Source organism: Leucopleurus acutus (assembly GCF_964270905.1).
Source record: "Leucopleurus acutus genome assembly, chromosome: 5".
NCBI lineage: Eukaryota > Metazoa > Chordata > Mammalia > Artiodactyla > Delphinidae > Leucopleurus > Leucopleurus acutus.
The window spans coordinates 122,093,246-122,114,097 of NC_139147.1; the positions used below are offsets into that span (position 1 = coordinate 122,093,246).

The 20,852-nt window shown below is 42.9% G+C and overlaps 1 pseudogene across 1 annotated transcript in view; it reads right to left on the reverse strand.

Annotated features, from left to right (window-relative positions):
* Positions 1–20,630, reverse strand: part of LOC309961800 — a 43,413-nt pseudogene extending 22,783 nt beyond the window's left edge. The window contains exons 1-5 of the transcript in view: positions 20,451–20,630; positions 18,139–18,302; positions 12,906–13,051; positions 10,266–10,406; positions 9,722–9,867 (exon numbers count right to left, since the gene is read on the reverse strand). The product of the transcript in view is annotated as an uncharacterized misc_RNA (transcript). The remainder of the gene's footprint in view (positions 1–9,721; positions 9,868–10,265; positions 10,407–12,905; positions 13,052–18,138; positions 18,303–20,450) is intronic.
* Positions 20,631–20,852: the final 222 nt, after the last annotated feature.

The following is a 20,852-nucleotide window of genomic DNA, read 5'->3' on the forward strand; positions in this document are numbered from 1 at the left end:
CCTTTTCTCCACATCTTCACCAACACTTGTTTTTCTTTCCTTTTTGATAATAGCCATTCTAACAGGTGTGAGGTGATATCTCATTGTGGTTTTGATGTGCATTTCCCTAATAATTAGTGATGTTGAGCATCTTTTCATGTGCCTGTTGGCCATCTGTATGTCTTCTTTGGAGAAATGTCTATTCAGCTCCTCTGTGGCTTGCATTCAGGCCTTTCTTCCTCACTTAAGTCTTTCTCCATATAAGTGCTTTCTTTCCACGTCAGGTTAGCTCCTAGCTCATTCACAAAGCCTTCTCTCCAATTCCATCTCTGGGGAGAACGCCCTCTGAACCCAGTGTCCATATCTGGCCCTTGGCAGATGCTGCCTTGTGTGGTTTTTCATTTCCTAGGTGTATATCCTGTCTCAAAACTACATTCTGAGTCCTTTCGTTATGAATTGAATTGTGTCTCTTCCCCAAATTCATATGCTGAAGTCCTAACCCTCAGTTCCTCAGAAAGTGATCTTATTTGGAAATAGGGTCATGGCGGATATAATTAGTTGAGATGAGGTCATACTAGAGTACAGTGGGCCCCTAATCCAGTATGACCGATGTCCTTATAAAAAGGAGAAATTTGGACACAGATACACACAGGGAGAACGCCAAGGGAACGTGAGGCAAAGCCTGGGGTGATGCATCTACAAGCCAGGGAACACCAAAGATGGCCATTAATCCAGCAGAAGCCATGAGAGAGGCATGGAACAGGTTCTCCCTCAAAGCCTCCAGAAGGAGCCAACTCTGCCAACATCTTGATCTGGATTTTCAGGCTCCAGAACTGTGAGATACTACATTTCTGTTGTTTTAGCCACCCATTCTGTGGTACTTTGCTATGGCAGCCCTGGGAAACTAATACACCCCTAAAAGGCAAGAGCACACCTTGTGCCCCACACAGAGCTGGCACCTGATAACCATCTTCTGTTGAGACAGCTGCAGTGACCGGAAGATAGTTCCCTAGGGCAGAGACCGGGGATCTCTCTCGCTACATCCCTCACATACCAGCCCAAAATGGCCCTGAGGACATTTAATTCCATTAGTGTTGACTGAAAGAATGACATAGAGTCTGGAAAACTGTAAGATACTGGACTCCCCAGGGGGCCTGGCAGGAGACTGTATACAGCTAGTTCATGAAGGTCAGAAGAAGCAAGTTTGGTACTTTCGGGTCAGGTTTTAGTAACTGAAAGGTTGCTATTGTGACCTGGGCCTTAACATAGCTATTATTTAAAAGTTAAAGGATAACTAATAGTATTGCTTTAAAAAAAAAACTTTTTCCTCAAACTATTCACCTTCTGTAAGGGTTTAACATCTCAGGGCCTACTTAAGGGTGGCGGTCTGGGGGGCTCGAGTGAGGGCTGGTGCACAGGAGGCGTCACATTCATGAAGGACTCACATTCAGACCCTGGTGTCATCGCCTAATGAGGTCAGGCAGGTATTCTCTGTGTTTTTATGTGTGTTAGAAGAGTTTGCTTGTTAAATATAAAGACTTCAAACATTATGCATTTTTAAACCTTTGCTATTAATTAACTGAAAAAATAATTTTAGCTCAAGTAGCTCAACAAATGGAAGTGCTCAGAGACTCTCTCCAACCTTGGGAAGCCTTGAAGTTCCCAGATAGATTTTGTCCTTTTGGTCTTTCTGCAGTGCCAACTTGACTGCACAGCATGATGCATAGGCCTCGTCTTTGTCCCTGCTACCACCTTCTGTAAAGTCTAGATGCAGAGTTAGAATGAGTGGCCCAGCAGTCCTCTCCCCTCACATGTCATCTGGCACAGTGTAAGGACTGTCCTCTCTATGGCTACCTGTCTTGGAGACACTGATTCTCCTTGTCCCCAGAGGAACCCCAACCAACTCCTCTGAAAGCATCCTTGGTTGAAAATATTCCCGGATGGTAACTGTCTAACACAAATGATGACCTAGCATGGTGCTCCCCCCCACAACCTTCCTCCTTCTCCCTTTAGTAGATTTTCCAAAATCTACTAGCACTATCCAGCAGAAAGACTATATTTACATCAGACAACAGAGCCAGGGTCTGATAAATGTTCTCACTTTACCTTTTCATCTGGCTTTTTATTTTTATTTTTTTTTGCGGTACGCGGGCCTCTCACTGCTGTGGCCTCTCCCGTTGCGGAGCACAGGCTCTGGACGCGCAGGCTCAGCGACCATGGCTCACGGGCCCAGCTGCTCCGTGGCATGTGGGATCTTCCCAGACCGGGGCATGAACCCGCGTCCCCTGCATCGGCAGGCGGACTCTCAACCACTGCGCCACCAGGGAAGCCCCATCTGGCTTTTTAGATCATAAAATTGTAGTTTTTGAATTCAGTGGGATTTCACGGAAAAGATGCAAGGATAATTCAAGGACAGAAAAAAGACCACACAAGAACAGATTAAAATTGAGGAAGAGAAAGCCAAAGGGTGAAGAGCTTCATTATAAGGGCCTGTTGCCTTCCACAAACTATTAAAAACAAAACAGGGCTTCCCTGGTGGCGCAGTGGTTGAGAGTCCGCCTGCCGATGCAGGGGACGCGGGTTCGTGCCCCGGTCTGGGAGGATCCCACATGCCGCGGAGAGGCTGGGCCTGTGAGCCATGGCCGCTGGGCCTGCGTGTCCGGAGCCTCTGCTCCGCAACGGGAGAGGCCACAGCAGTGAGAGGCCCGCGTACCGCAAAAAAAAAAAAAAAAAAAAAAAAAAAAAAAAACAAAACAAAAATGAAAGAAACCAACAAGAACACCAGAACGAAACAAACAAACCGAAGTGGACTAAAACAGAATAACAGAAATTTAGGTTAGCTTCCACAAGGAGTTTCCCAAAGACTGTGCTGCTGACACACTCAGTGATTGATCATCTTGTGCTGTCTCTTCATAACTTCAAAATGTTAAAGCTGGAGTGGAATTTAGGAAGCTGTGAGCACAAGTGCTGGACTTGCAGAACAGGATGCTGAAACCGAGGCGTCAGGGCAAGTGCTGGGAACAGAATCCTGGTTCCCTACAAAACTTTAACACTTGGACAGCTTCTCACTTAGTTTAATCCTGCTCAGAGGTCATGGAGCTGGTGACTTCTTAAAGTTCCCTCTGAATGACTCCATTTCTGCTTCTACGGAATAAGCATAGGAGAAAAGTTTCCAAGCTGAATTTATCAGGTCCTGCTGGCTGTTTATTGCAGAGGTATTTCCATCATTGTTTTCTGGCCCTGTTGAATGTGCCAAAGATGTATTCTTCTGGTGGATATGGCTAAGCTGTTCTGTATTTGGTTTATGTGAAGCCATCAGATGAGTCTTCTTTTTCTCCCCTTGAGTTTTTCTCTCTGTTTGGGGTAATTTCTTTAGTAAGGGGAACACACAGCCTATGAAAGGAGGAAGTGATTTACAAGATGAAGGAAGTGGGAGGAATAGTTGAAACAATCACAAAAATACCTTTTTTTCTCTTCTTTTTCCCTGAAGTAGTTTTCACTGTTACAGCTCCAGATGACTCTGTAATCTGGTTCAAGGTTGTACTTCCTCTCTGTCTGGCTGTATGGAAAAATAAAAAAGATTAAAAACAGCTAATTCAAAGTTGCATGAATGGATTTTTTTTTGTTTTCAGCTGCACTGTGCAGCATGCGATCTTGGTTCCCCAACCAGGGATCGAACCCGTGCCCCCTGTAGTGGAAGTGCGGAGTCTCAACCGCTGGACCGCCAGGGAAGTCCGCATGAATGGATTTTTGACACACTTTAATATAGGTTATTGCCTTCACTTTATGTACACTTTGGACAGAGGTATTTCTCATAAAAGAGAATTATCTGACCCACTGACTTCACTTCAGTCCTGTCTTGTTCATGTTTCTCCTCTAAAAGGCTTGAGGAGACTGTGCAACCAAGCAGGGCTCCAAGAATCATCCTGCAGGGCCTTGTGTAAATCCTTCTTTCTGCTCCACAGCTGCCCTCTATAAAAGGGGCTCCAATCTCGGGAATTAGTAAGAACGTAGCAGAGGGGAACACATTTTTGGCATGTTTAAAAATACATATTTGTGCGTTATCACACTGGAGTCTTTCTGGACCCTTCTTCTCCTTTCTCTTGCACCCCACATCCCATCCATCAGGACACAGTGTAGATGGAGAACCTCCTCTGCTGCTGCCCTAGTCTCACCTGGGTGGAAGCCTCTCACCTCTCACCACCACCTCTCATCTGGATGACAACGGCCTCCCAAAAGATCTCTGTGCCTTCCACCCACACCCAATCCGTTTGCTACGCAGATTGAGGGTCCTTCTCAAACCTAAGTCCCAACTAAGTCCTGATTCCTCTGCGCCTTCCTAGCTAACAAGGCCCATGACCCCCTGGCCCCTGTTATTGGCCAGGCACCTGCTGCTCCTTGTGCAAAGCCCTGGGGCATTCCTGGAATGCTCCCCATTTATCCGCAGGCTCACTCCCTCACCTTCTGTGGCACAAATGCCACCCAAACATCTATTTAAAGTCATTCTAAATTTACATGCCTTTTGGCCCTATAATTCCACTTCTAAGAATTTTCAGTATTGGTTACATTTGCTCATGAAAGTGTGTGTGTGTGTGTGTGTGTGTGTGTGTGTGTGTGTTAATAAGAAAGTTAGCAAACAAGAAAGTTATTTGGATTTGGGGGAAAAATAAAATAAAATAAGTTCACACCACAACCATCTTTTCCTACACCAGATTCCCAAACGTGCTTATCTTGCTTGATTTTTTTCATTTTTCCATAGCAGTTATCATCTTCTAATAAACTATAGTGGCTCTATATTTCTTATGCCTTTTAAAAATTGTCTGATTCCCCCATCCTTGACACACATCTAGGCACACACATACACAGCATTCCCAGCCCCTCCTCGGGCAGGGATCGTAGTTTTATGCTCTAATGTGTGTAAGGAAAGACACAGGTGCACACACACACGTATGCAGGAAGGAAGGAAGGGAAGAGCATTGTTACCGATTGCATTTTACACATAACGAGCGATTAAGGAAACAGACTTGTCATTGGCATTCGTGCCTCTTTGACTGTGGGCAACAGAAGGCTTCTGTGCCCACCTCTGGCAAGGAAAAGTTACTAGGAGACCTGGGGCAGCTCACAGAACAGAGAGAAAACCAAACATCTGGGCCTTACGGAGCATTGGCCTCAGAACATTTTTGCCCTCATAACACCCTAGAGGAATATGGAAAAGCTATGTACAATCTCGTGCATTTTTAGTCTGGTATCTAAACTTGTTCATCGTAAGTTTTAAAATTTCAAACAGTGAAATTTCTAGCATGTAGAAAATGTTGACGTTTAAAAGTAAAATCTGGTAAGGGGGGAGGAGTTTGGGATTAACATATACACACTACTATATATAAATAGATAACCAGCAAGGACCTACTGTATAGCACAGGAAGCTCTACTCAATACTTTATAATAACCTATAAGGGGAAAGAATCTGGAAAAAATAGGTATATGTGTAACTGAATCACTTTGTTGTACACCTGAAACTAACACATTGTAAATCAGCTCTACTTCAATAAAATAAATAAATTTAAAACAATAAAAATGAAGTCTGTTATACCATTCTTTCAAGTATATCAGATGGAATCTGAATTCCAAGCACTTTGATACCCATCATCATGCATTAAAAAATCCCAAACAGCTCAAAACATGAGCAGTTCTTTTTGAGTGATTGAAAGTTTTACATGATTCCTTTTTTTCCCTGTGTTTTTACTGTTATTTCCATTTTACTAACTCTGCAGAATTTTATATTTGCAAGTCATTTATAGGCCATCCTGTAATACTTCTCTGTAATAAAAATGCTTCATTTACAAATATTTAAATTTTAAAAATTTCTTGGGCTCATAAACCTCTAAAGTATTAAAAATTCTTCTATAGTTATTATTTAGAAGTATGCAACTGATTAATACAACATATGTATTTTATATATTTTGATAAATCCTAATTAAATACAAAACTAAAATTTTATTGACTGCCTTGCCCAAAGAGATGGATGGTGCTGTTTTATTTATTTGTTTTTATAATTAATTCATGTATTCATCAAAGAATATTACTGCTAAAATGAGGCAGGCTGCAGCATCAATGTTTTTTCTATTTTTCATTGTTATAGTTGGAACTGCTGAGAAATCTTGTTCAGGTGGATGGCAGTGGAATAATGCCAGACCTAATCTCCCTCGTCCCCCAAATACAGGGCACCCAGTTCAATTTAATGTCAGATAAACAAGAATAATTATTTTAAGTGTATCCTAAACATTGCATGGAACATACTTATAATACATTATTTGTTTCTCATCTAAAATTCAAATAAATCCTAGAAGGAGTTTTATCACGGCAGTATTATTCAATTCTTTGAACTCCTGAGTTACAGACTAAAAATTAATATAGTCGTTGATCAAAAAAATCTTTTTTAATGATCTGTCGGTTGATAACTTAAGTCCTCCTTCAATTCTGTTAAAAGCAAAAATTGGAAGCCACACGATGTGTATAAATTGATTTGTCACTGAGTTCTTAGAGCCATTCATTTTCTTATATTCATATTTTGAATTGTCTCTTTGTTTTTGCTCCCTAGAGGAGATATTCTGATCAGATACTGGATGGGAGAGAAGCATACCTTTGTTTGCCAAATAGAATGATGATTGTGACCAAGGATATTAACCACAGGTACTGGGTCATTATGGAAGGTGAGAATCTGGACATTTAAAAAAACCATCCACACCCCCTCAAACATAGCCACTGGGAAGTTTGTGTGTACTCTTTTTCTTAGTGTGTTTGGGCTGCTATAACAAGACACAATAGACTGGGTGGCTTATAAACAACAAACATTTATTCCTCACAGTTCTGGAGGCTGGGAAGTCCAAAATCCAGGTACCAGCAGATTCAGTGTCTGGTGAGAGCCCGCTTCCTGGTTCATAGATGGCCGTCTTCTTGCTATAACCCTACATGGTGGAAGGGGCAAGGGAACTCTCTGGGGTCTCTTTTATAAGGGCACTAATCCCATTCATGAGGGCTCCACCTTCATGATCTAATCACCTTCCAAAGGCCTCCGCCTCCTAATATCATCACTTTGGGGGTGAAGACTTCAACCTATGAATTTGGCAGGGGGGGTGGGGATGACACAAACGTTCAGTCCATAACGGTAACATACACACCAGCACAGAGTAAAAGTGCCTTCTATTTCAGAACTGGATTGATAGACCTCTGCTCAGGCAAATTAGTTTTCCCATCTTGATTTCACTTCTATGCTAGCAGGATTAGCCATAAATGAAAAGAAGAGGCATATGAGGCAATAAAAATGATTACGGTATCTTGCCAGCCCTCGCCTGGCCCCAGGGGGTGTGGGACCAAAGCCCCGCCAGCTGGACTTTGCCACCCTCAAACGTGCTTCTTGAGCCAAGAAATCCAGCACTGACCCCCAGCAACCCATGCTGTAGCGCATCCTGCCAGACCCCTGGAGCTCCCTGGTCCCTGACCTTTACAACTCTGCCTTGAAACAAACTGGGTTGAACCCCCCGTATGGCTGTATTTGGAGATGGGGCCTCTACAGAGGTACTTAAGATTAAATGAGATCGTAAGGGTGGGGCCCTGATCAGCTAGGATAGTGTTCTTATTAGACACCAGAGAGCTCACTCTCTCTATCCGGGTGCATACAGCTAGGAAAGGCCATGTGAGGATACAGCAAAAGGGTCGGAGAATAATTGTATTTCAGTAATTTTCACTGAGATCTAATTGACATATAACATTTGTTTCAGGTGTACAACGTAATGATTCGATATTTGTATCCATTGTGAAACGATCACTACAATAAGTCTAGTTAACATCCATCACCATACATAATCACAGATATTTTTTTCCCCCGTGATGAGAACTTTTAAGATCTACTCTCTTAACAACTTTCAAATATGCACTAGAGCATTGTTAACTATGGTCACCATGCTGTATGCTAGACTTAGCTGTTTATCTCCACTTTTTTCCAGCAAGTAGAGTGGTCGTGTTCACCAATATGCTTCAAGCTGGGAAAGGGTTGTTTTTGCTGTAATGATAACGATGACAGTGATGATGATAATTAACATCCCTCAAGGACTTACTGTGTGTAAGGCATGTGCTAACTGCTTTACATTATATCATTTAATCTGCACTAACCACCAGGGGGGTAGTTATCATTATGTATATTTTGTAGCTGAAGAAACTGAAGTTAGATCAATTTGACAATTTGCCCAGAGTCACGCACAGCTGGAGTAGGATTTGAACCCAGGTCTGACTCTAAGTCTATGCTACTAACTTGCTACAATTTACTGTTACCAATGATTAAAAGTAGTCAGCTTTAGGACTTCCCTGGTGGCGCAGTGGTTGAGAGTCCGCCTGCCGATGCAGGGGACGCGGGTTCATGCCCCGGTCCGGGAAGATCCCACATGCCGCGGAGCGGCTGGGCCCGTGAGCCATGGCCGCTGAGCCTGCGCGTCCGGAGCCTGTGCTCCGCAACGGGAGAGGCCACAACAGTGAGAGGCCCGCGTACCACAAAAAAATAGTAGTCAGCTTTAAAATGTGTCATGAATATGTGTACTTCGAATCTATTAACACACATGATAACCCTTTTATGGGGAAGTAAGCAGCTGTTGTTCTCGTCTGTCCTGCATTGTCCTCTTCATCTGTCTACTTCTTTCAGGGGGACTGCCACTTCCCCGCTGGAAATCCTGTGATTCTGGTAGTGCTGCCCATCACAGTGTTTCACCCCACCCCCATGGGGTGTGTGATCAGTCCTGGCCAATCATGGTTTACCATGACCTGGACTGTAGGGATTGGTCCAAGAGGTAGATATGTGACCCAAGGAGAGCCAATTAGAGCCTTCCAATGGGATTTGACCCACAGTTACCGGAAGAAAGAGGTTCACACTTTCTGGGTGATTACAAGTAATGATGATATAGCTCTGGGACTGCTGGCGGACGTGTCAACTGCTGTTCCTGCTTGGAGGAAGCCTGTCTGCCCTGGGAGAGAAGGCCAACCCTGGGAAGGGAAGTAGAGTCACGAGCAGCAAACTCGGGGTTTCCTGATGACATGGTTTGAGCTCCTGAATTCAGCCATCTCTGAGACAGCTCCACCTGTGCACGTCTCAGTTATGTGAGCCAATAAATCCCTATTTATCTTTAGTTCTGTTTGAGTTGCTTTCACTTTTAACTGAAAGAGTGCTGATTAACATGCTGTACTAGTTTCCTATTGCTGTAGTAACAAATGACCACAAACTCAGTGGCTTAAAACAATACAAGTGTATTACCTTACAGTTCTGGGGGTCAGAGTCTGCAATGGGTCTTATAGGCAAAAGTGAAGGCATCAGTGGACCTGCGTTCCTTTTGGAGGCTCTGGGGAAGAATTAGTTTCCTTGACCTTTCCAGCTCCTAGAGGCTGCCTACATTCCTTGGCTTATGGCCCCTTCCCCACTTCACTCCAAGGTCTCCTTCCACTGTCCCATCTCCTTCTCTCTGACTCTGACCCTCCGGCCTCCCTCTTATAACAATCCTTTTGCCATGTGAGGTAACATAGTCACAGGGTCTGAAGATTAGGACAAAGACATCTTTGGGGGTCTTTTATTCTGCTCCCACACATTCTCAGGAAGAGGAATCTCCACTGATCACTGGAGAGGTCACTTTTAATTGCAAAGCAAATGTTCCTTCTTTCAGATGGCCCCAACAGAGTTTAGCACCAAGTTCCCACTGCTTACCTTGGAGCACCTGAGGGGGATTCCTGGGGTCTGGTGAGGAAGTTGTTGGCTGGTCTTTCCCCTGCATCTCTGCATACTCTGCTAGGGGTCAGAGGAGACCCAGAGCTCCAGAACACTGCAAGTGATTGCCATTAAGGTGCAGCTCACTGGGGAAGGGGTGAAATACACTGTTCATTTGCTGTTCTTTCCACTTTCTCAAACTGGGATTTGGGTCTTCACCTCATAAAATAATAGACCTAGTTACAAAATAATAAATAATCATAATAATAGACCACGTCATAAAAAATGGACCTAGTAGCCACATCAACTGGCCAAAATATGCATTTAGCATGACATCCTTGATTCTCAAATGTAACTAAAGGACCTTTCTATTATAATTAAGAAAAGGAAAACAAAATAACTGGAGGGGAAGAAGATGATTAAAAACATCATAACAAAAAAATCAAAGGAACTCATGGGCTAGTAGGCTCTGTAAGTAACTAGTTATATAAGTCAAGACAGAACAGTGCCAAGTTGTAGGAGGGGGAGCAGGGGACCCTCTCACCAAATGGCACTCTGGCATATGACGGAGCCCAGCCTCGACCCGCTCTGTGGCCCTAGACCACAGTAGCACAGACTAAGGCCTTGAAGCCTTTGATTGTGCTCCAGGCCTGAGAAAATACTCTCAATTTCTTCATTTCCAAATCAAAAAAAAAAAAAATGATAGGAGCAAGTAAGTAACTTTTAAAACTATGTCACCATTAGATTACTAATTTTAAGGCACTCCCCAGGGCAGTTAGAGGCACTTTTGCTGGTCCTCAGTTTGGGATTCCAGGGCTGGGGGCGGGGTGGGCTGGGATGATTGGTGGGGGGTAGCCTGTGTGTGGAGGAGGGGGAACCAGAGTCTACCTCCCGGGCAAAGCGAGCGGAGGACTGTTTGAAGTACCCATTCAGGGAGCAGATAGAGAGCAAGCTGTGAATCCTGAAGACAGGAGAGGTGGCCCAGCTGGCAGGGACCAAGGAGGCGGGGAAGACCCAGTGGTACTAGGACCCTGTAAGGAGAAGTCTTTTAAGCCATGTCCAGGGTAGGTTCAAGAAAGTTCAACCTCTTGGCTCTCCTTGGCCCTGAGGTGCTCCTTGCCTTGTATTGCACAGTCACTAGAGTCTGCAAAGTGAACACCCGTCAGCTCATTCATGCCGGCAACAGCCTCTAGGGGTAGGTAGGTATTAGGTCAATAAATTGAGGACCAATGAGGTAACGGGACATCTTCAGGGAATTTGGAATGTCAAGGCTTGAACTTTAAAATGAAGTGAGTAGTATTAACAGAAATAACTTTGAAAATTTATTAATTCATTCAGTGAGTAATTATTGAGGGCCAGCTACCATGGCGGCTGTGGGGATGCAGCTGTGTATAAGAAGGAGGGGTATCCTGCCTGCTGGACTTCACAGCCTATCAGGGAAGACAGTGAGGAAGGAACTCCAATCCCCAGAGACTGGTAACCTGCAATCTGACCAGTGTTGAGGTCCCGGTGCTGACCCCACCTACTCAACCCTGACAAATTTAGGCGTCTTAGCAGCAGCAGGATTTCCACTGACGGTTAAAGTAACCTGTTTCCTGAAGATGGAAATTGCTTCTTTCTTCTCCCCAGTGCAGATCTTTGGGTCCAGCACAGGAACTGGAGTCTAGAGGGGTCTCTTAGCAGTGGGGCTGGGTCTGCCTGGCCCAGGTGGGGAGCTGGGGAGACCCCGTGGCCAATGCTGCATCACTGCATGGTATCCCAAGGAACCTGACCTTCTGCGGCCCTGTGTTAGGAGACCCTGACTATGGCTCCTCCCAGCAATTCAGAAAGCTGGAGAACCTCCACAGAACACTGGCTCCCCCCAGCTCTTGCTGATGGACTTGTCCACTGTCCCTCCAGCTCTTGCTGATGGACTTGTCCACTGTCACCACCAGGGCCCTAATAAGATCCTAGTCCTTTAATGGGGCCTTGGTGTCATTGTGATACCACTTCTCAGGCATGACTCATCTCTTGCACTTCACAGCCCACTGGCCTTCTGAGTACAAGGCATCACCTGACTCCATGGGAAGAATCACAGAATCATAGACTTAGGAAGTGGAAGAGATCATCTCATTATAGATCACAGAAGTCGCGTGACCTACCCCAGATCACACAAGCAGTTTGAAATTATTTATGGATGGTAAATTATAGACCCCAGCAATCTAGTAGCATGGATCAGAGGTGGGCTCTCATTCAGACACCTGAATTCACATCTAGGCTCCATCCCTAAGAGCTGAATGGCCTTGAACAAACCAATTAATCCCCCTGAGTCTTTCCTCACCTATACTCAAGGGTTAGAAATGGTACATATCTATCATTATGTATCATACATCTCTACGTGATGGTAAACATCTCTTTATTGTTGGGAGAAGAAATGAGAAAATCCATGCACTGTGCTTGGCACACAGTAAGCACTCAATAACCATTAGCTGTTATTGTTATTATTGTTATTATCGCTACCCTTCCTCCCACCTCCTCTCCTGGTGAATACTGACCCATCACCTAGGGAATCGTGGTTTCCCTTGTCCAAACTACCACTAAAATGTATATGGACATATTTTGTGAGATTCAGACTTTCTTCCTTGCACTATACATAATCAAGAGCACGTCTCCTGCCTCTACTATACCGAGGACTCCCTTGGACAGTGGCGCTGCCTTAAATATATTTATATGTTCCTTAGCAACAAGCACCGTGCCTTGTACAAACTGGCCTTCAACAAATATTTGTTGAAGGAATAAATGAATGACTAGAGACTCTTTTTTTTTTTTTTTTCGGTACGCGGGCCTCTCACTGTTGTGGCCTCTGCCGTCGCGGAGCACAGGCTCCAGACGCACAGGCTCAGCGGCCATGGCTCACGGGCCCAGCCGCTCCGCGGCATGTGGGATCTTCCCGGACCGGGGCACGAACCCGTGTCCCCTGCACCGGCAGGCAGACTCTCAACCACTGCGCCACCAGGGAAGCCCTAGCGACTCTTTTTGAGAACCCTAACATTTACTCAGGGACATGAACTCTAAGGATGCTTAGTGTCCCCTTTCAGCGATGACTTGATGAAGCACAAGGAACCAGGACATTTCCGTCCCCTGCCTTTGCCTCCCCCCGCTGACAGCAGGAAGGGCCTTGAAGGAACTCCGCGTTCCACCTTACTTGCAGTAATCGAGGACAAGAAAATGCACCTGCTGAACTGCAGAGTCCTCCCAAGTCTCCCCAAAGACCACGGATCCATCTTACAATCAATGAGTTTGACGGTGGTAAACGGGCAGGGGTTGCCTCTTCGATTCCAGAAGCAAAGCCTGAGAACGCAGGGTAAAAAGTGCTGACACGATGAAGATAAATATGCTCTGTGTTTTTAGAAGTTACTTCAAAGTCACTCATGTTAATTACCTCAACATTTTGGCTCCTAAGATAACTTTCTAATTACCCAAGGAGAAAGTGGCATGAACACAAAATAATTTCCCTTTAAAATGAAGACTCATTGAAAAATTGTATGGGAAACATCAAGCTTTATGATGAGAGAAGATATATTGTAGCACAATATAAGCACAAGCCTAAGGCAAGGTCATTTCTTGCGATAACAAAGGATCGCAATGACAGTTAAATCCCTACCTGATAGCAGAGAGTATCAGATCAGGAAGGCCACCTTTTAGCAATTAGAATCACCACAACCTGAGAATCCCCTCAGTTCAGAATTTAAGCCTGAAAGTGACTTTGGTGGGGTTTGGAGGATTTAGGGTTTTGTGAGGTAATGACATGTTGGTCAGAGATAGGATTCCACTCTTGCGCTGCTGGCCTGGGAATGTGAATGGGTACAGCCACTATGGAGAACAGTATGGAGGTTCCTTAAGAAACTACAAATAGAACAACCATATGACCCAGCAATCCCACTACGGGCATATACCCTGAGAAAACCATAATTCAAAAAGAGTCATGTACCAAAATGTTCATTGCAGCTCTATTTACAACAGCCCGGAGATGGAAACAACCTAAGTGTCCATCATCGGATGAATGGATAAAGAAGATGTGGCACATATATACAATGGAATATTACTCAGCCATAAAAAGAAACGAAATTGAGCTATTTGTAATGAGGTGGATAGACCTAGAGTCTGTGATACAGAGTGAAGTAAGTCAGAAAGAGAAAGACAAATACTGTATGCTAACACATATATATGGAATTTAAGAAAAAAAATGTCGTGAAGAAACTAGGGATAAGACAGGAATAAAGACACAGACCTACGAGAGAATGGACTTGAGGACATGGGGAGGGGGAAGGGTAAGCTGTGACAAAGAGAGAGAGTGGCATGGACATATATACACTACCAAACGTAAGGTAGATAGCTAGTGGGAAGCAGCCGCATAGCACAGGGAAATCAGCTCGGTGCTTTGTGACCACCTAGAGGGGTGGGATAGGGAAGGTGGGAGGGAGGGAGACGCAAGAGGGAAGAGATATGGGAACATATGTATATGTATAACTGATTCACTTTGTTATAAAGCGGAAACTAACACACCGTTGGAAAGCAATTATACTCCAATAAAGATGTAAAAAACAAAGCTACCCAGAAAAGCTGAATCAATTTAAATTCTCTGCAAATAGCTTAGAGTGGTATTTAACCTCATCATTGCCAACCACCAGCTCTCTTAGTTTTAGAAAAAAGGAAACTTTATGGGTGAAAATAACTGCTGTATTAAAATACATTTTAATTTGTATTTCTTTGGTTAGTAGTAAAGTTAATAATTTTCTTAAACTTATTTATGCTTGTATTTCTTTCTTTCTTCCTTTCTTTCTCTTGCTTTTCTTTTCATTAATTGCCCATTTGTATTCTTTGCACATTTTTCTGATATTCTAGGTACTGAATAAGGATCTAAATCTTCTAAACGTCATTTATTTTGCAAAAAATATTCCGTCTGCTTTGTTTTGTTGTGCCTTTGCATTTTGTTTTTTTAATTTGTGAATTGCTTTATGTGGAAGTATTTTTCATAATGCTGTCAAATTTAACTTTCCTTTTGTAGATTCTGCCTCTTATTGAATAATCCACTCTTACCCAACTGATTTAGTACCTTTATTAGGTGTTAGTTTTGTTTGTCTGTTTGCTTTATAGTCATTAGGTATGTTTATGAACTTTCTGTTCTGTTTTACTGATGTGTTGGTTTCCATTGTCAATAAAATGCTGCATTAGTCATCTTAAAAAAAAAAACAACGGATTCCAAATTATACCTCAGTTGAGCATAAACAAGCCCTTGCAACCTTAACTACGGAGCTGGTGCCTGAGGCCTCTTTAATGAGAGAAAGTCTAGTTTGAGCGCTGGATCAGATTTCTGAAGCTGTGTTTCTGACAGAGGAGGCCATGTGACACATCACTGCTGATGCTAACATTGGTCTGTGCAAAACAAACTCTGGACCAAGTCCTGAAGATCTCAGCCAGTGGTTTGCAGTGTCCCCCCGCTGGGGCACCAGCACTGCTCCCTGGGGCACCCGCACTGCTGTGGGCAAGACCACGGCCATCTCGGATAGAATTCCTCAGCAGCCTCCAGATTACCGAGAAGGGTACATTTTAAGGAACTGCTAAGGATCACTGTGAACATTCAAGGACAGCTTTCTGTTTCCAGCTTGGATGGACTGGGTACCCTGACTAACCATCTGAATAAAAACAACCAAAAATTCTGGTTATATATTTAAAATATCTTTTTAAAATTTTATTTTTAAGTTGTGGTCAAATACATATAAAATTTACCATCTTAATCATTTCTAAGGGTAAAGTTCACTGGCATTAAGTATATTCACATTATTGTGCAAGCCTCACCACCATCCACCTCCAGAACTTTTTTCATCTTGCAAGACTGAAACTCTGTACCCATTAAACAAAAGCTCCCTTTCTCCCATCCCTGCAGCCCCTGGTAACTGCCATTCTACTTCCCGTCTCTATGAATTTGGCTACTCTGGGTACCTCATATAAGTGAAATGATACAATACCCTTTTGTTTCTGACTTATTTCACTTAGCATGAGTTCTTCAAGGTTCATCCACGTTGTAGCATATGTCAGAATTTCCTTTCTGTTTAAGGCTGAATAATATTCTCATGTATACCATACTTTGTTTACCCATTGGTCTGGCAATAGATATTTGGGTTGCCTCCATCTTTGGCTTTTGTGCATAATGCTGCTATGAACATGAATGTACAAATATCTCTTTGAGACCCTTCTTTGAATTCTTTTGGGTATGTACCCAGATGATACATAGTGATGATAGGGTAGTTCTCTTTTTAATTTTCTGCGGAACCGCCATACTATTTTCCATAGTGGCTGCACCATTTTACATTTCCACCAATAGTGCACAAGGGTTCCAATTCCTCTACGTCTTTATCAACATATTATTTTCTGCTTTTTTTGATAGTAACCCTCCTAGTTGACATGAGATGGTATCTCATTGTGGTTTTGATTTGCATTTCTCTAATGATTAATGATGTTGAACATCTTTTCATGCGCTTATTGGTCATTTGTATATCTTCCTTGGAGAATGTCTATTCAAGTCCTTTGACCATTTTAAATCAGGTTGCTTATTTTTTTTGTTGTTGAGTTATATGAGTTAAAGAACTCATATATTCTGGATATCAGCCCTTATCAGATATATGATTTGCAATTATTTTCTCCCTTTTCACTCGGTTGATTGTGTCTTTTGAAGCAGAGAAGTTTTTCATTTTGATATAGTCCAATGCGTCTAGTTTTTCTTTTGTTGCCTGTGCTCTTAGTGTCATATCCAAGAAATCATTGCCAAATCCAATATCATGAAGCTTTTCCGCATGCGTTCTTCTAAGAGTTTTAAAAATATCTTTTTAAAATGTGTTCATTGACTGGCAGGTTAGTGAGGAATACACAAAGGTCAATGAATGAGAGAAAGTAGGACCCTAGAGGGCACTGAGGCCAGGTTTCCTTTTGAGAGCATCACTAAAACAGCAGATTTGAGCTTTGATTGTAATGGATCATACAGTCCAGGGGATAGGAGATTAGGCCCAAGGTGAGGAGTCCAACAGGAAATCCTACATAGAGGTGCGGCCCAAAACATAAAGTGGATTATAGTGCTATGTCCTTAGAGTAAGGATGAACTAGAAATAAACCCAACTCTCCCTTCCTCGAAGGATCCCAGGGAAAATGGCCCATCTCAAACTGATACTGAGTATATGGAAAAAAACACAACCCCTGAGAACTCACAAACTAGCCTTAACACAGGTTTGCACCCTGAATTAACATCACTTGGATGGCTCAAAGAAACCTCAGGTCAAGAATTTAATTTCATGTAGCTCTGAGTATGTGGCAGAAACAACTACAAATCCTCTCTGGAGAAAGCTATCTGCAAATCAGAGCTCAAGGAATTGCTACAACTACTTTTTTTTCATGAAATATGAATTTACTGTCAAAAAGAACTGACAAAAACATACAAAGAAATGTCACCATAAGTAAGAGCCAGAAGAAGCAAGAGTCAGCAATATCAGACTGTAAAATAATTCAGATTATTGAAACTATTAGACAGATTATAAAATAAAATAAGGGATTTTCAAAAAGGCAAAAGACTAGAAAAATTAGTGCTTTTTGGGTCCTGTTTGAGAAGTTTTTCTCAACCCCAGAGTCATGATGGTATTGTCCTATATTACCTTCTAGAAACTTTATAGTTTTGCCTTAAATTTGTAATCCATCTGGAATTGATTCTGGGGTATGATGTGAAGTAGGAATCAAGCTGCTTTATATCCCATATTGTGTATTGTAGCTTCTTGTTGCCCTCAGCAAAAGGATTGATCTGAATTATCTCATTTGCTCTTTCCAGAAGTAAAGTCCTGTCCATGACTTCTCAGTCACAATAATGGAAGTTCAATTTAAAAAATAATAGTATTTAATCTATAAGTGTATATCCAGCAAAACTGTCATTCAGGAATGAAGATTATGTGTGATATGATAACAGTCAAAAGTAATAAGCATGGAGAAATCTTGACAACATAAGTAAAAGAGTAAGCCACAAAATCATACACATCATACAATTCCATGTATGTAAGTAAAAACACACATGCATATGTCAAAAAAGTATAAAAACATGCACGGGGTTGATACACATCAACTCTAGGCTAGTGGTACCTCTGGGAAGTAGATGAGGGAAAGGAAGTAAGATGACACTTTAGCTATTATATGCAATTTTCATTCCCTAAAAAGTATATTACATGACGGTGAGTACATAGATGTATGTTCTATTATTTTTTACACTTTTATATGTTTGAAATATTTCATTAAAAATACTTGTTTTTTTTTCCAAAACAACCAAATAAATATAGCTGGAACACATGATGTAATATGCTTATATTCAATTTTAAGGTTAACTGCAGAGCTATTTTTAAAACGCATGACTCAAGAGTCTGGCGATCTCTGGGTTGCTCAGCTGAAAGCTGCAGATGCAGATCTCTCTCCCCAGCATGTAACACTCATCCTGGGCTGTCATGAGCAAAGGTTCCAAGGAGATTGGTAGGATGCTTGGCGGGGAGTCATCAGGTCTTACAAGTATAAACTAGAATGTAAGAAAAAAGCTACAGGTGGGCACCATAAAGAGAGGTCGTAAAATACGTGGAGAAAGAATATTGTCATTAGACAACACCCTAAGAACCTTTAAAATAGTTATTATCTGTGGATCAAGTGTGCACTGGGGTGATAATTCAACACAAACCTAGGGTGTTCCTGCCATATGCAAAAAGCTCCATGAAAAGTCCCACAGGGCAGAGATTTTTCCAGCATGTTACTGTCCCTCTTTGGGTCGGGATATCAATTTAGTGGATTGTAACCACCTTTTTTTTTTTTCTTTCTTTAATGAAATAGAAAAGAAGGGAGATGATCTGCGTGTATACTATGCTGTAAGGAATAATTGTCTCATGAGACCTGTATTTTAGTGATATTCAAAATCAAAATGGAGACCCAACCAAAGCAACCCACTCAACATAAACAGCTCTTAGGGTCATACTGATTCACTCCAGTACTTATATACTGGGTCATGATGTTAATTATATTTCTGATGGTGATTGTAATTTAAAATGTTTGGAAAACATTGCTGACGAGGTTATAAACTTGAGCAAGATTTATGACAAACCCTTATGATTAAGTAGTGCAGCCTAATTATAAAAACCACATAGGAAAAAAATGAATTAGTAATTATTTTACCACAAAAAGGATGACTCTGGGAAGCTCCTCCATTGGGATGAGCTGGGAGATGTGTGTGTGCAGGGGGAGCCCAGAGAAGCAACTGCAAAAGAAGGAATTAGAAAGACCTAGGAGGGCAGGTGGGGAACAGGAGAGTAGAAGAGGTGGAGAGGGAGAGACCAAAGGGACCAGAGGAGAGAGGGAGGAGGGCAGCTGCCCTGGGAAGTGGGAGTTCAGGCGAAAGAGAGAGATGGTAGAGAGGAAGTCCAGGAGGCTCTCTTTGTGTGGAGTGCAATGTAATCACCCTTCCACCCATAAACACATTCAGGAAAAATATGGGTGTAATGGATTTGTGTGAAAGTCACATTAAAGCAATGATTTATTTTATTTTATTTATTTATTTTTGGCTGCGTTGGATCTTTGTTGCTGAGGGCGGGCTTTCTCTTGTTGCGGCGAGTGGGGGCTCTCTTCAGCATGGTGCATGGGCTTCTCATTGAGGTGGCTTCTCTTGTTGTGGAGTACGGGCTCTAAGCGGGCAGGCTTCAGTAGATGTGGCACATAGGCTCAGTAGTTGTGGCTTGTGGGCTCTAGAGCCCAGGCTCAGTAGTTGTGGCTCAGGGGCTTAGCTGCTCCGCAGCATGTGGGATCTTCCCGGACCAGGGCTCGAACCCATGTACCCTGCATTGGCAGGCGGATCTTAACCACTGTGCCACCAGGGAAAGTCCAAAGCAATGATTTTTAAAAGCACCTGTCTCTATCTAATTATTTTGTTTAATTTGTTGTCTTGTTTAACGCAGCATTTTAGGAAGTCAGTAGGTATGTGATTATTAAAACACAGACTGTCTTTCTGGGCTGGTGATAGAAAAGTTGTAAAGCTGGACAGTCTGTCTTTGGGTGCCAGTCTCCTCCTTCTGGTCTGTCAGGTACTCTGTCCCAAGAGTTAACCACTTAGCTTCACTGCTGGCCTCTCTTCTTTCCCCCTTATACCCAATCCCTAGATTTAATCTCAGCAAAAATAAGACATCAGATTTTTTTCTGAAATCCAAATGATGTGTTTGCTGCTCTCATTCCAAGTGAGAATGGAGGCGTGGGTGTGTGCAAGTCTGGCCTGATGGCCTGGACACGCCAGCTGTCAAGGCAAGGAGACATTCTTTTGGAGGGGTCAGGAGTGCTGGGGAGGGAGGTCCTGCAATGATGACAGAAGTGGTGTTTTTGAGCTGGGTTCTCCAGATGCGGAATGGGAGGAGGGGTGGGTTGTCCATTCCAGAGGTGAAATGGTGTGAGACAAGGCAGACCTGCTGGAAGGACAGGGATGGGCAGATTGGGAGAGAGGAGGGGGATGGTAGGAGAAGTGCTGAGCAGAACTTGGTGCCAGAGTCAGGCTTTGGACAGCACGCAGCAGGAACGCAGAGGGAGTGACACCACCAGTTCTGGGCCTGAGGGGATTAAGGACCCGTATTCCTTGGGAGGAAACCCTCATCAATTCATTTCAGGGAAGAATAAGGGAAGGAGAGGACACACTCACCTTCCTGAGAATCCGTTCATGGTTGATGCTGGTTTTCAAGTCCCTTTTGATGGCTGGACACACAGACGTCTGAGTCTGTGCACAATGCTTCTCATATGTTTTCAGAAACTTTTGAAGAGTTGGAACAATGAGTAGGGGTGCTCCTTTAGTTTTTCGTTTTCCTTCCCTTTCTCTTGGCATTGTTTCATAGTGTTAGATGCCACTTGGATTCTGAAAACAGTAACTTGCCCTGAAACCCAACACACAGATGTCTTTTTAAGGAGCAGATCACACTTTCCCCACTAAAAGTTAGCAAATATTGCTGCATACCCTTCTCTGAAAATCATAAAGTGCTTCACTAATCTTTTTTTCTTTTTTAAAGAGTCTTTTGAGCGCAGATTTTTTTTTTTTGCAGATATACAT